This window comes from Mustelus asterias, chromosome 26 (genome assembly GCF_964213995.1).
Source record: "Mustelus asterias chromosome 26, sMusAst1.hap1.1, whole genome shotgun sequence".
In the NCBI taxonomy this organism is placed as follows: domain Eukaryota; kingdom Metazoa; phylum Chordata; class Chondrichthyes; order Carcharhiniformes; family Triakidae; genus Mustelus; species Mustelus asterias.
Window position 1 is genome coordinate 26,862,506 of NC_135826.1, and position 13,086 is coordinate 26,875,591.

General features: G+C 42.4%; 1 long non-coding RNA gene across 1 annotated transcript in view; it reads left to right on the forward strand.

The window, feature by feature from the left end:
• The window catches only part of LOC144479530 (uncharacterized), a 202,246-nt gene that overhangs the window by 26,068 nt on the left and 163,092 nt on the right, over positions 1–13,086 (forward strand). The window lies entirely within an intron of this gene.

The window sequence follows — 13,086 nt, forward strand, 5'->3', positions numbered from 1 at the left end:
TTATACGCACTCATAGCAAAGAGAACAATATGGAGATATTGGAGTTCTATAGTGGCAAAACTGCTGGTACTTTACAGGCAATTTTCAAAGCAAGTTCCAAAGAATCAACGGGTCTGTACTTTATAAGAACCAACTTTAGATGGATAAAATCATTTGCAGGGTAGGTGAATCTACCCCAGACTGAATCAAGACAGGATGACTCCAGTACATTTTTAATGACTCATTGCTCTGTAATGATTAATAAGGGGATCAGGGGTTATGGGGAAAAGGCAGGAGAATGGGGATGAGAAAAATATCAGCCATGATTGAATGGCGGAGCAGACTCAGTGGGCCGAGTGGCCTAATCCTGCTCCTATGTCTTATGGTCTTGTGGTCTTATAGTGGATGTATTGTGGAATAATTAGTGCCTTGGATGTGGCAAGATGAAGTTGAATGTACGATTGCGGTAACGACTCTGATACCATAAGCACTTTATTTGACAAAACCATTAATAATCTCAGTTATAAAGTATAAATAATCCCATTTCCAAAGAAATCATTTAAATCATTTAAATCAATCTACAGGAAGTTTATTTTGCATCATATATCAATGAACAACAGAAGGCAGCTTAAAACAATAGAATTTGAGAGATTCTTTGGTGAGTAAACATGTTACGGATTGTGAGGTAAGCATCAATAATTGAGAGTGCTAAGTTTTGCTCAGTCAATATTTATGGTTTAAGTGACTTAAACCATAAATATTGACTGAGTACGGCACAGTGGCACAGTGGTGGGCGGCACGGTAGCACACTGGTTAGCACTGCTGTCTCAGAGCACCAGGGACCTGGGTTCAATTCCGACCTTGGGTCACTGTCTGTGTGCAGTTTGCACATTCTCCCCATGTCTGCGTGGGTTTCCTCCAGATGCTCCGGTTTCCTCCCACAGTCCAAAGATGTGTGGGCTAAGTTGATTGGCCATGGTAAATTGATCCTAATGTCAGAGGGATCAGCAGGGTAAATATGTGGAGTTACAGGAATAGAGCCTGGATAGGATTGTGGTCGGTGCAGACTTGATGGGCCGAATGGCCTTCTTCTGCCCTGTAGGGATTCTATATCATCAGACCAGTAATGATTCTGAGGTGAATCTTGCCATACACATTCCTTTGGGTGAACAGAATTGAAATGCATATTAAAAATTAGGGATGAGAGGTGTTTTAAATCGATGGCTTTGCATCTGTAGCACATTCTCCAAGGAAAACATGCTTGGTTTTCAGAGTCCAAGGCTTGTAGGATAATATTCTCAATTTGATTTGTATTTTTGTTAGATAAAGTGCTGATGGTATCAGTTTTTGCCTCAATTGTACATTCAACTTCACCTTGCCTCCTTCAAGGCACTAATTATTCCACAATGCATTGCCTTGTAGTGGATATATTGTGGAATGATTAGTGCCTTTGATGAGGCAAAGTGAATTTGAATGTGTGATTGAGGTTATTATGTCAAGGGTGCTATGTAAAAAACATGTCCGAGTTCTTATTGTTGATGTATTGCAATCTGTTTTTTTAATTGCAAATTTTACAAAGCCCTACTTTTAAGCAGTCTTTGCATAACCTTGGACCAATGATAGAGGGAGCAAAACAGATTATGCATCATGGCAAGATAACTGTTTTACATTTGTGCAGCAGTCTGATCAATGTGGGCTGAGCACTCTAGGTTAATGTGTGGTCTCTACGGGTGGGGCAGCATTCAACCTCCTGCAGTTATCATTGAAAGAACAGTGTTTCTGTATGATTAGAATTTAGACTGATCTCTTCGTATTCACTGTCTGGTTTTTCCCCGCCCTGCTTGTTCCCATCATCATACATATGTGAGTTTTGCTGCAATTTTTTTAAACAGTGTGAACTTAACTCTTTGCGAACCGCTTTACTTTCCCTTGGCCATCTCTTCATCCTTGCCTTTTTATATAAGCTCCATTTCTTTCTGATAGCTTCCTTTTCTCTGATGTAATTTTGTGGACTGTTCTCGCCCATTCTACACAAACTAGTGGCCTGAATTTTTCAGAAGGTGGGGAACACATCCCCCGCCAACTCCGATTGCCCCACAGCAATTTCACACTTGAATGAGCGTTGTGTGGCTGCACACAGGAGGAAGTCCTGCCTTAGAGAGCCCCCGCAGTCTCTGCAGCAACAGGATGCAATGGACAAAAGAACTGCAAGAGGATGCCTGAGGCTAAGTCTGATGAAGACCTGAAACGTCTGACCCAGTCTGACCCAGACTTGAAACATTGGCTCTACTCTCACCCCACAGATGCTGTCAGACCTGCTGAGATTTTCCAGCATTTGTTATTTTTGCTTCAGATTCCATCATCTGCAGTATTTTGCTTTTATCTTGCCTGAGGCTAAGTCCGGGTCACTGGACCAGGCATATTCAAGGGGTCCCAGGGCAGGGAAGGTATCCCAGACCTAGGGACAATCGAGGTCCTGGAGGAGAGGCCAGGGGGCAAGGGTTGTACGGAGACCACCGGACCTTGAGGGGGAGCACCCAACTTCAGAAGAGGGATTTTGGTGGAGGCTCCTGGGGGAGGCTCCCTCCCTTCATGTCTGAGATCTAACTCTATTGATTTGCGGCCTTCCTCCAAACAAGTTCAATCCTCGCACCAACCTAAAAATTGAAGCTGGGCAGGAAACAACCCTTGAGTGGCCAATTATCGGTCACTTATGGGCCTCAATTGGAGCAAGGGCAGGGTTCCTGTCCAAGGGTCTTGCCTGTTCTAGTATGCAATTTTTGTGAGGTCGGAGTGAGCAGGAACCTGGAGGGAATCCCATCCCTTCAATTTGACCAAAAAATAAGCCGCTGGTAGAGTAGTATAAAATTCTGACTTATGTTTTATTAAGTTCATGCCACTATTGATAATGCTTTCCTATCCTTCCAGATGGCTGATGTGTTAAAAATCATAACCAAACTTTAAATAAATGTAATTCATTATTTTTAACAAGTTGTTAATTACTTTAAAATTTCATCTTTGAGGATTTTGAGAAGTTAAGGGAAAGGTGGTTTTCATTTCTAGAGAATGTAAATTTTCCTAACACATTACACTTCGTGTGAAGATTATCTCCACGAATGTATCTTAATTAGATTGACTGAGTAAAATCGAGTTATCAATATCACAATGCAAGAATTATGTCACAAGACCGCACTCAGAAGAAACGGTTACAATTGTTGGATAACCTCTTCAATTTACCAGCTATGTTCAGTGCACCAGGAAACAGGAAACAAAGCCACAATATCAGAGTAGCAAGGACAACTCAACATAGAAGCGATTCAGGTTAGTTAGCAGTACAGTGTTCAGATATACATCATTTTCAGATTCACTGGTTTATCCATGTTTTAAAAAAATACAATTATATATGCCTTGAACCAACTATTTTGCATGTATTATATTATTTATTTTAGGGTTTTTTTAGAATCCAAAAATCTAGGGTTGAAGTCCAGAATAAAGCCATAAGGTTCGTGACTTAAGTCAAAAGAATTTGACTATAACAAAATCAAATATGAATAATAATAGCTACATTCTATCTTAAATAGGCAATTCTATTAAAGATATTGAAAGTACAATGAACACCCATTTGACTTACACTCCCAGTAAATGCAAGTCAGATACTTATCAGTAATTGGTAGATTAACTATTTGATCCAAATATAGTTTCAAAGATTCATGTAAGGGCTGAGATAATTTGGGACTCCGCTTACTTGTGGCAAGATTTTCCTTTCAAATCTCCTCCAACCGTCTGATGGCCATAGACTCCCAGTTCAACACAGGCCCCTCTAATGTCTTAAGCATAATCATCATGGGCCATAACTCTTCAGGTTCTAGTATTCTTTAGCTTTGGAGTTTTGCATCTAAAACTCTGGGCACAATTTTACCAGCCATTCACACCACACTCTCGCTGCAGCGAAGTTGGAGAATTTGGCGCCCAACTAAATCTCCGTTCACTGCAGCAGGATGGGAAAATCCTGCCGGCAAAAGCCGTAACATTCCGGCCTCTCTCTTTTCTCAGTTTGCCTATCTCAGAAGTCTGGCTCACTGTTAGTGGCATCCTTCCATTAACAAGTATTTTAAACTCTTTTAGCCAGCACCTAGAAATTCAACTGAATTCTGCCAGAAAGAGATGTTTTCTGCTCTGCAGCCAGATTGTTCTGAACTAAAAAAAACTTTGAGACCGGAGACACCCCCACTATCTACTCCCTCCTATAATTAACTTCTTGATTATCCTTTTCCTATTCCTATCGCCTAGGCAACTTGGTCACATGATTGGTTCCTGGAAACAAGATGCTTTACCAGAAACCATCTCCCTGACAGCTTAGTTCTGAAAGGGACCACAAACCTAAGAAAAACCAAACAGCGTGCCTTAATGACTATCAGCTGGTGGCTCTGACATCCATCATTATGAAATGCTTTGAAAGGCTAGTCATGGCACAAATCAATTCCAGCCTCCTGGACTAACTACAGTTTGCCTACCGCCGCAACAGGTCCACAGCAGATGCCATCTCCCTAGCCCTGCACTCAACCCTGGAACACCTAGATAACAAAGACACCTATGTCAGACTCCTATTTATTGACTACAGCTCAGCCTTCAACACCATTATTCCCACAAAACTCATCTCCAAACTCCGTGGCCTGGGCCTCGGCACCTCCCTCTGCGACTGGATCCTGAACTTCCTAACTCACAGACCAAAATCAGTAAGGATAGGCAACAACACCTCTTCCACGATCATCCTCAACACCAGTACCTCACAAGGCTGTGTTCTCAGCCCCCTACTATACTCCTTATACACCTATGAGTGTGTGGCCAAATTCCCCTCCAATTCAATTTTCAAGTTAGCTGACGACACCACCGTAGTGGGTCGGATCTCAAACAATGACGAGACAGGGTACAGGAATGAGATGGAGAATCTGGTGAACTGGTGCGGCAACAATAATCGCTCCCTCAATGTCAACAAAACGAAGGAGATTGTCATCGACTTCAGGAAGTGTAAAGGAGAACATATCCCTGTCTACATCAATGGGGACAAAGTAGAAAGGGTCGAAAGCTTCAAGTTTTTAGGTGTCCAGATCGTCAACAACCTGTCCTGGTCCCCCCATGCCGACACGATAGTTAAGAAAGCCCACTAACGCCTCTACTTTCTCAGAAGACTCAGAAGGAAATTTGGCATGTCCGCTACGACTCTCACCAACTTCTACAGATGCACCATAGAAAGCATTCTTTCTGGTTGTATCACAGCTTGGTATGGCTCCTGCACTGACCAAGACCGCAAGGAACTACAAAAGGTCGTGAATGCAGCCCAATCCATCACACAAACCAGTCTCCCATCCATTGACTCTGTCTACACTTCCCACTGCCACGGACAGCAGCCAGCATAATCAAGGATTCCACACATCCCGGACATTCTCTCTTCCATCTTCTTCCTTCGGGAAAAAGATACAAAAGTCTGAGGTCACGTACCAACCGATTCAAGAACAGTTTCTTCCCTGCTGCTGTCAGACTTTTGAATGGACCTATCCTGCATTAGGTTGGCCTTTCTCGACACCCTAGCTATGACTGTAACACTATATTTTCCACTCTCTTGTTTCCTTCTCTATGAATGGTATGCTTTGTCTGTATAGTGCGCAAGAAACAGTACTTTTCACTATAAGCTAATACATGTGACAATAATAAATCAAATCAAATCAAAAACCAACACATTGGCCATAAGAACATAAGAACTAGGAGCAGGAGTAGGCCATCAGGCCCCTCGGGCCTGCTCCGCCATTCAATAAGATCATGGCTGATCTTTTCGTGGACTCAGTTCCACTTACCCGCCCATGCACCATAACCCTTAATTTCTTTACCGTTCAAAAATCTATACTTGCCTTAAAAACATTCAACTCCTTTATGTTTCTGTGGAGATGGTGAATGGTTTCAAAAGAAATTTTGATTTTTTTTTAGTCATGGGATGTGAGTGTCGCTGGCTGGGCCAGCATTTGTTGTCCATCCCTAGCTGCCCTTGAACTGAGTGGCATTTCAGAGTCAACCACATTTCTGAGGATCTGGAGTCACATATAGACCAGACCAGACCAGGTAAGGATGGCAGATTTCCTTGCCCCTAAAGGACATTCGTGAACCAGATGGGTTTTTGTAAAAAACAATTGACAATGATTATTAGACTTTTACTTCCAGATTTCTATTGACTTCAAATTTTTCCACTTGCTGTCATGGGATTTGAACTTGGATCCCCAGATCATTACCCTGGGTCTCTAGATTACTAGTCGAGTGACAATACCAGTATGCCACCACCTCCTCTTGCAGGGCTCAGGGAATGAGCCTGATTTTACCGCTCTGCAGAGAACTGGCATAAACTTGAAAGGCTGAAAGGCCTCCTTCTGTGCCTTGTTGACTCCATGGCCAGGATTTTCCAGCCCTTTCTCCACAGCTGGTTTCCCCGCAGCGGATGTGGCAAGCCATTAGCTGCTGGCGGGATCTGCTGGTCCCATTGAAGTTTATGGGTTTTTGCATGGCTTGCCCGCCTCGCTGCCGGGGAACATGCCATCAGGAGTCGACTTTGGCAGGATTGGAGGATCCCGCTGGTGGGAGGGGCTGGAAAATCCCTCCCAATGAGTATTTGAGCAGAATTTAATATCGGTGATGGGGGGGGGGGGTGCTCTTGAGGGTGAAAAAGCTTTGGTGCAGACCCTGGACAAAGGGTCATCCTGACTCGAAACGTTGGCTGTATTCTCTCTCCATAGATACTGTCAGACTTGATGAATTTCTCCAGCATTTTCTGGTTTTGTTTAATATTTCATTGAGCATTCACTGCTGAATCATCTTTCACAACAATACTAGCTTTGTTTTAATGGTCAAAAAAAAGACACCAAACCAACAGTCAGTTGCAATCACTCCAAATTGCAGCCTTATTTGTTACAAGTGAGCAATCAGACTGTTTTAAATTACTTTCTTCCATTAACATAGGCAGTAACCAGCAGCAAGACAGGACAAACAATGGAAACCCATATTTTCAACCAGACTAAACCTACACATAGGACTATTTACAAAACTACCAAGTTTATTTCTAAATACAAAAATCCCTACGGGTGAATGTAGGCTGTTGGCAACGTGGTAAATAATCACTAGAAAGTAAAGGGTGAAAGGCTTATTTCTGATGTATCACTTTAAATTACTTTTAATAACAGAATGCCTGGAGCTTTTCTGATGATTTGTAGATTGGTTAATAACTCATACAGACCAAGAGGGACTGAGCTTCAGCCTCTGGTGTGTGCTGAGTGGAGTTGTTCAAAACGTATCTCTTGTTTGCTCTGGAGTGCCTGGCCTGATCTCTATCACCAAATTCTGCTGGGAAATACCTACATGCAGATGACAGGTGAGAACAGGATAGACGTAGTTATCGTGTCTTATGTTATCAAAGAGCAGCTGGCACCTACGGAACCTAACACCAACGAGAGTCAGCAAATTTAGGGAGAGATTTGATGATGGTTGTGTGTGGGAGGTGGGGGTGGGGGAGGAAATTGCACGAGTGTCACATTCCTAATCCAGGAATTTAATTATCAGTCAATCTCATTTTGGTTTCAATGGAACTGGCAAATTTGAGCTATCAGAACCCAGTCTTCAAACTTTGATCAAATTCCAAGTGCATCTCTTGCTGTTCAGTTCAACAAAGCTCCAGGTAACATTCAACATTTCTTTTATAATGGCATCGGTGAGTACTAAAATTTACTCTGAAATAATCAGCTTTCTTGTAATATGTAATACGTCACCAGAGTGGGATAAGTTTAGATTCTGGATACCTAAGCTTCACTGAGTGGTGTTAAACAAGCTGGTTCTTAAGTTCATGTTGTGCACATGTACTTCAGTTTAGATTGAGGTCCTGATGCATTCCCGTTCATTGCTGCTCATGTGCATTACTGAAACTTTACATTAACTGCAAGTTGTTCATCATTTTCAGAAATAAAATCTACATTATTTATATTTTTCTATCTATACATATGCACTTCATATTCAATACTGCTATGTCAGAAATAAGAGCTGATGTTGATTCCTGCAGCAGTGTGATTCCACATTTGCAATCCCTTGACTAAGAGGTCGTTTACTTCATGTGTAAGTCAAGACATCAGGTGACTTGTATGATGATACTGTGCCTTTAAGAAATGTATTTGCGTCATATTTCTATGCAGGATTTTTTTTAACAGTATATTCTAACACCGGTGCCATTTGGTCTGTAACCAGCAGCCTCTGTTGATACTGCAGCAGCACAATTGCTCCTAATTGCTAGAATGTTTGTTTTAATCTGGGCTAATGCTGTTCTGTTAATTTAGTGTTTTCCCCTGCGGTTTTGCAGAATAGGGCTTGGTTATGATGATTGACAGGGAACAAATCATGTGACTCGGTGGAGCTAGGCTTACACAGGGAAACCCAGCTCAGTTGCTGTTAGGGAACTGTGGAAAAAAAGAAATAGCTCTTTCTCTCTCTCTGGAGTTCTGCTATTTGAAGATAGATTTCTCTCTGGAGTTGCTGCTTGAAAGTAGGTCTGTCTCTGAAAACTGATGTATGGGAGTCAGAAGGCAGGTGTTTTCCTGTATCTGCCCAGAGGGGTTAAAAGGCTGAAAATGTAACACCAACATGTCAGTTTTGTGCTGATTCTTAGAAGGATTTATGTCTGCGAGGCTACTGCTTATGTTGAAAATATAGAGATAGCCAGTTGTTAAGAATGATACCTTGTCATGTTTAAGTATTTCCAATTGGTAAAAGTAATGCTAATTCTTTTTGTTATATTTTAAGTGTTGTTAAAAATAAAGTTTGTTTTAGTAAAAGCTTCCTAGTGGGACAATTGAATCATACCTGGAGTGAAACACCTTATGTTCTCTCTAATGCCAAAATCAAAAAAAAGTTTTGATCTGGACTAACTTCATAATACACCTTGGAGTTTCTGATCTGGTCCCTAACACTTGACCCCTGTGATATCATAGCTACACCTAACCCTGCCTTCACATCAGAGTACAACTAGATCTTTGTAAACAACTTAAATATCTTTGCACCATTTGAAAGTGGCCATTTTAAAATGTCTAGATATTTCTTTGATTGTATTGAAGCATCTCAAAGTGCAACAAGATGTATGCAGCGAAGCTGAAAATTATTGTGCTCTGTTTGATAGCCATTTAGAAATGTTTGATTTTGATTTGATTTCATTTATTATTGTCACATGTATTAGTATACAGTGAAAAGTATTGTTTCTTGCACGCTATACAGAGAAAGCATACCATTCATAGAGAAGGAAATGAGAGAGTGCAGAATGTAGTGTTACAGTCATAGCTAGGGTGTAAAGAAAGATCAACTTAGTGCAAGGTAGGTCCATCCAACAGTCTGATGGAAGCAGGGAAGAAGCTGTTCTTGAGTCGGTTAGTACGTGACCTCAGACCTTTGTATCTTTTTCCCGATGGAAGAAGGTGGAAGAGAGAATGTCCTGATGTGTAGGGTCCTTAATTATGCTGGCTGCTTTGCCGAAGCAGCGGAAAGTGTAGACAGAGTCAATGGATGAGAGGCTGGTTTGCGTGATGGATTAGGCTACATTCACGGCCTTTTATAGTTCCTTGCGGTCTTGGGCAGAGCAAGAGCCATTCCAAGCTGTGATACAACCAGAAAGAATGCTTTCTATGGTGCATCTGTAAATGTTGGTGAGATTCGTAGCTGGCATGCCAAATTTCCATAGTCTTCTGAGTGTTGGTGGGCTTTCTTAACTATAGTGTCGGCATGGGGGGACCAGGACAGGTTGTTGGTGATCTGGACACCTAAAACCTGAAGCCTTCAACCATTTCTACTTCGTTTCCATTGATGTAGATTTGAAATGTTCTTTCAGATATCTTATAAATAAAGTATATTTTTGCAAGCAGGGTAGTAATCATAATTAGAAACTATATCTGATTTTCTCCTCCCGAACCTGAGGCCAGTTTTAACATCCCTGACTGAGATTAATTAGCTCAGCACGAAATGGTTTCCGTGTCTCAGTTACAGGCCACGTTTACCAACCGAGGCATTTAAGGACCTCTCCGAATGGATAAATTAGCAATCGTAGGTTTTATTTTATCCAGAGGCAACGTTCCCCATGCCTTTTGTTCAAACAGCTGCCAGACAATTGCTGCAACTCCTGATTGCAGCAGGAGTTATCAAGGATTTGCATAACTACCTGCGTCGTGCAAGGTATAATTATACAAATCTTATTAAATTCTTCACAGAAGTGTCACCAAAGCAACCCAAACCCACAGTAAGAAATGAGCTTTGGAAAGGAGAATCACAAGCCGACACTTGATCAGGCAAACAAAACACGCTGCATTAGCTAATCTCATCCACTGGTTTAGAATAAGCTGTTTTGTCATGTTCTTGGAAAGGGGAATTTTCCCAAAGGCCTCCTGGATTTTCATGGCTCATCTTCTCAGTTTAAGGGCATTTACTTGCTTTGCTGTGTGTCAGGACTACCACCATACTTTGCTATGGGCTTTTACCTTTCTGATCAGTCTGCCATGTGGGATCTTGTTAAAAGCCTTGCTAAAATCCTTTAGACTACGTCAAATATGCTACCCTCATTAACCGTCCTTACCACCTCCACAAAAAAATCAGACAAGTTTATCAGACGAAACTTTTCTTTAACCTTGATTATTCTGTGCTTTCCTAAATTATGTATACGTCGCTCAGAAATGTTTCCAATAATTTGTCCATTGTTGAATGTAGGTTGATTGGCCTGTCTTGGTCTATCCCTTTCTCTCTTGTAAAACAACAGTACAGTTAGCAGTCCTCCAGTACTCTGCAACAATGCCTGAAGGCGGAGCAAATTCATCGAATGATAGAATAGTTACAGCATAGAAGGAGGTCATCTGGCCTATTATGCCCTTGGCAGTTATCTGCGAGAGCAACTCAGGTAGTCCCACCCTAATACTTAGATCACAGCCTTGCAATTATTTTCTTTTCAGGTAGTTATCCAATTTCCTTTTGAAAGCCATGATTTAATCTGCCTCCATTACACTGTCAGGGGGTACATTTAGATTCTAACCACTCGCTGTGTAAAAATGTTTCTCCTCACCTAAACGTTGGTTCTTTTGCTAATTGCTTTAAATCGGTGTCTTCTGTTTTCACCCTTAAGCTAAGGAGAACAGTTTCCCTGTATCAGTCTTCCTGAACCCCCAATTATTTTGAACATCTCTATCGACTCTCCTCTCAACCTTCTCTTCTCTTATGAGAATAATCAAACTTCGCCTTTCTATCCATGCATCTGTTGTTGGCATTACCACTGTCCTAAATGAGATAGATTTCAAACAGATCCAGCAATTCAAGACTGGACAGACATGAGGTGCTGTGAGCCACCATAGCAGAAATTTGTACCCAACCACAATCTGTAACCTCAAGGCCCGGCATACCCTCCATTCTACCGTTACCATCAAGCTGGGGAACCATAGAATCCCTACAGTGCAGAAGGAGGCCATTCAGCTCATCAAACCTGCACCGACAACAATCCCACCCAGGCCCTATCATCATAACCCCACGTATTTACCCTGCTAATCTCGCTGACACAAAGTGGCAATTTAGCATGGCCAATCCACCTAACCCGCACATCTTTGGAGTGTGGAAGGAAACCGGAGCACCCAGAGAAAACCCATGCAGACACGGGGAGAACGTGCACACTCCACAGAGATAGTCATCAGAGGCTGGAACTAAAGCCTGGTCCCTGGTGCTGTGGGGCAGCAGTATTAACCACTGTGCCACCGTGCTGCCAAACCAACCCTTTGGAGCAGCAACCAGGCATACCTAAAAGTGAGGTGTCAACCTGGTGAAGCTACAACACAGGACAACTTGCATGCCAGACAGCATTAGCAGCAAGTGATAGACAGAGCTAAGCAATTCCATAACCAACGGATCAGATCTAAGCTTTGCAGTCCTGCCACATCCAGCCGTGAATAGTGATGGACAATTAAACAACTCACTGGAGGAGGAGGCTCCACAAATATCCCCATCCTCAATGATGGGGGAGCCCAGCACATCAGTGCAAAAGCTAAGGCATTTGCATTTGCTACAATCTTCAACTAGAAGTGCTGAGTTGTTGATACATCTCAGCCTCCTTCAGAGGGCCCCAACATCACAGATGTCAGTCTTCAGCCAATTCGATTCACCCCCGTGACTTGATACTGCAAAGCAATGGATCCTGATAATATTCCAGAAATAGTACTGAAAACCTGTGCTCCAGGACCAGGCACGCCCCTAGCCAGGCTGTTCTAGTACAGCTACAATGTGGAAAATTGCCCAGGTGTGTCCTGTAAACAAAGAGCAGGACAAATCCAATCCAACCAGCTGCCACCTCATCAGTCCACATTCAATGATTAGTAAAGTGATAGAAGGGGTCACCAATAGTGCTATCAAGCAGCACTTGCTTAGAAAAATTGGCTCACTGACACTCACTTTGGGTTTCGCCAGGACCATATAGCTTCTGACCTCATTACAGCCTTGGTTCAAACATAAACAAAAGAGCTGAACTCCAGAGATCAGGTGAGAGTGACAGCCCTTGAAAACAAGGCAGCATTTGACCGAGTGTGGCATCATGGGGTTCCAGCAAAATTGGAGCCAATGGGAATCAGGAGGAGACCTTTCTGCTGATTGGAGCAGCCCGAAAGAAAATGGTTTTGGTTGTTGGAAGTCAATCATCTCAGCTCCAGGACATCACTGCAGGAGTTCCTCAGGTTAGTGTCCTAGAACCAATCATCCTCAGTTGCCTCATCAATGACTTTCCTTCCATCATAAAGTCAGAAGTGGGGATGTTTGCTGATGACTACCCGATGTTTATAAGTTTAAGTTTATTTATTAGTGTCACAAGTAGGCTTACATTCACACTGCAATGAAGTTACTGTGAAAATCCCCTAGTCACCACACTCCGGCGCCTGTTTGGGTACACTGAGGGAGAATTTAGCACAGCCAATGCACCTAACCAGCATGTCTTTGGACTATGGGAGGAAATCGGAGCACCTGGAGGAAACCCATGAAGACACGGGGAGAATGTGCAAACTCCACACACAGTTACCC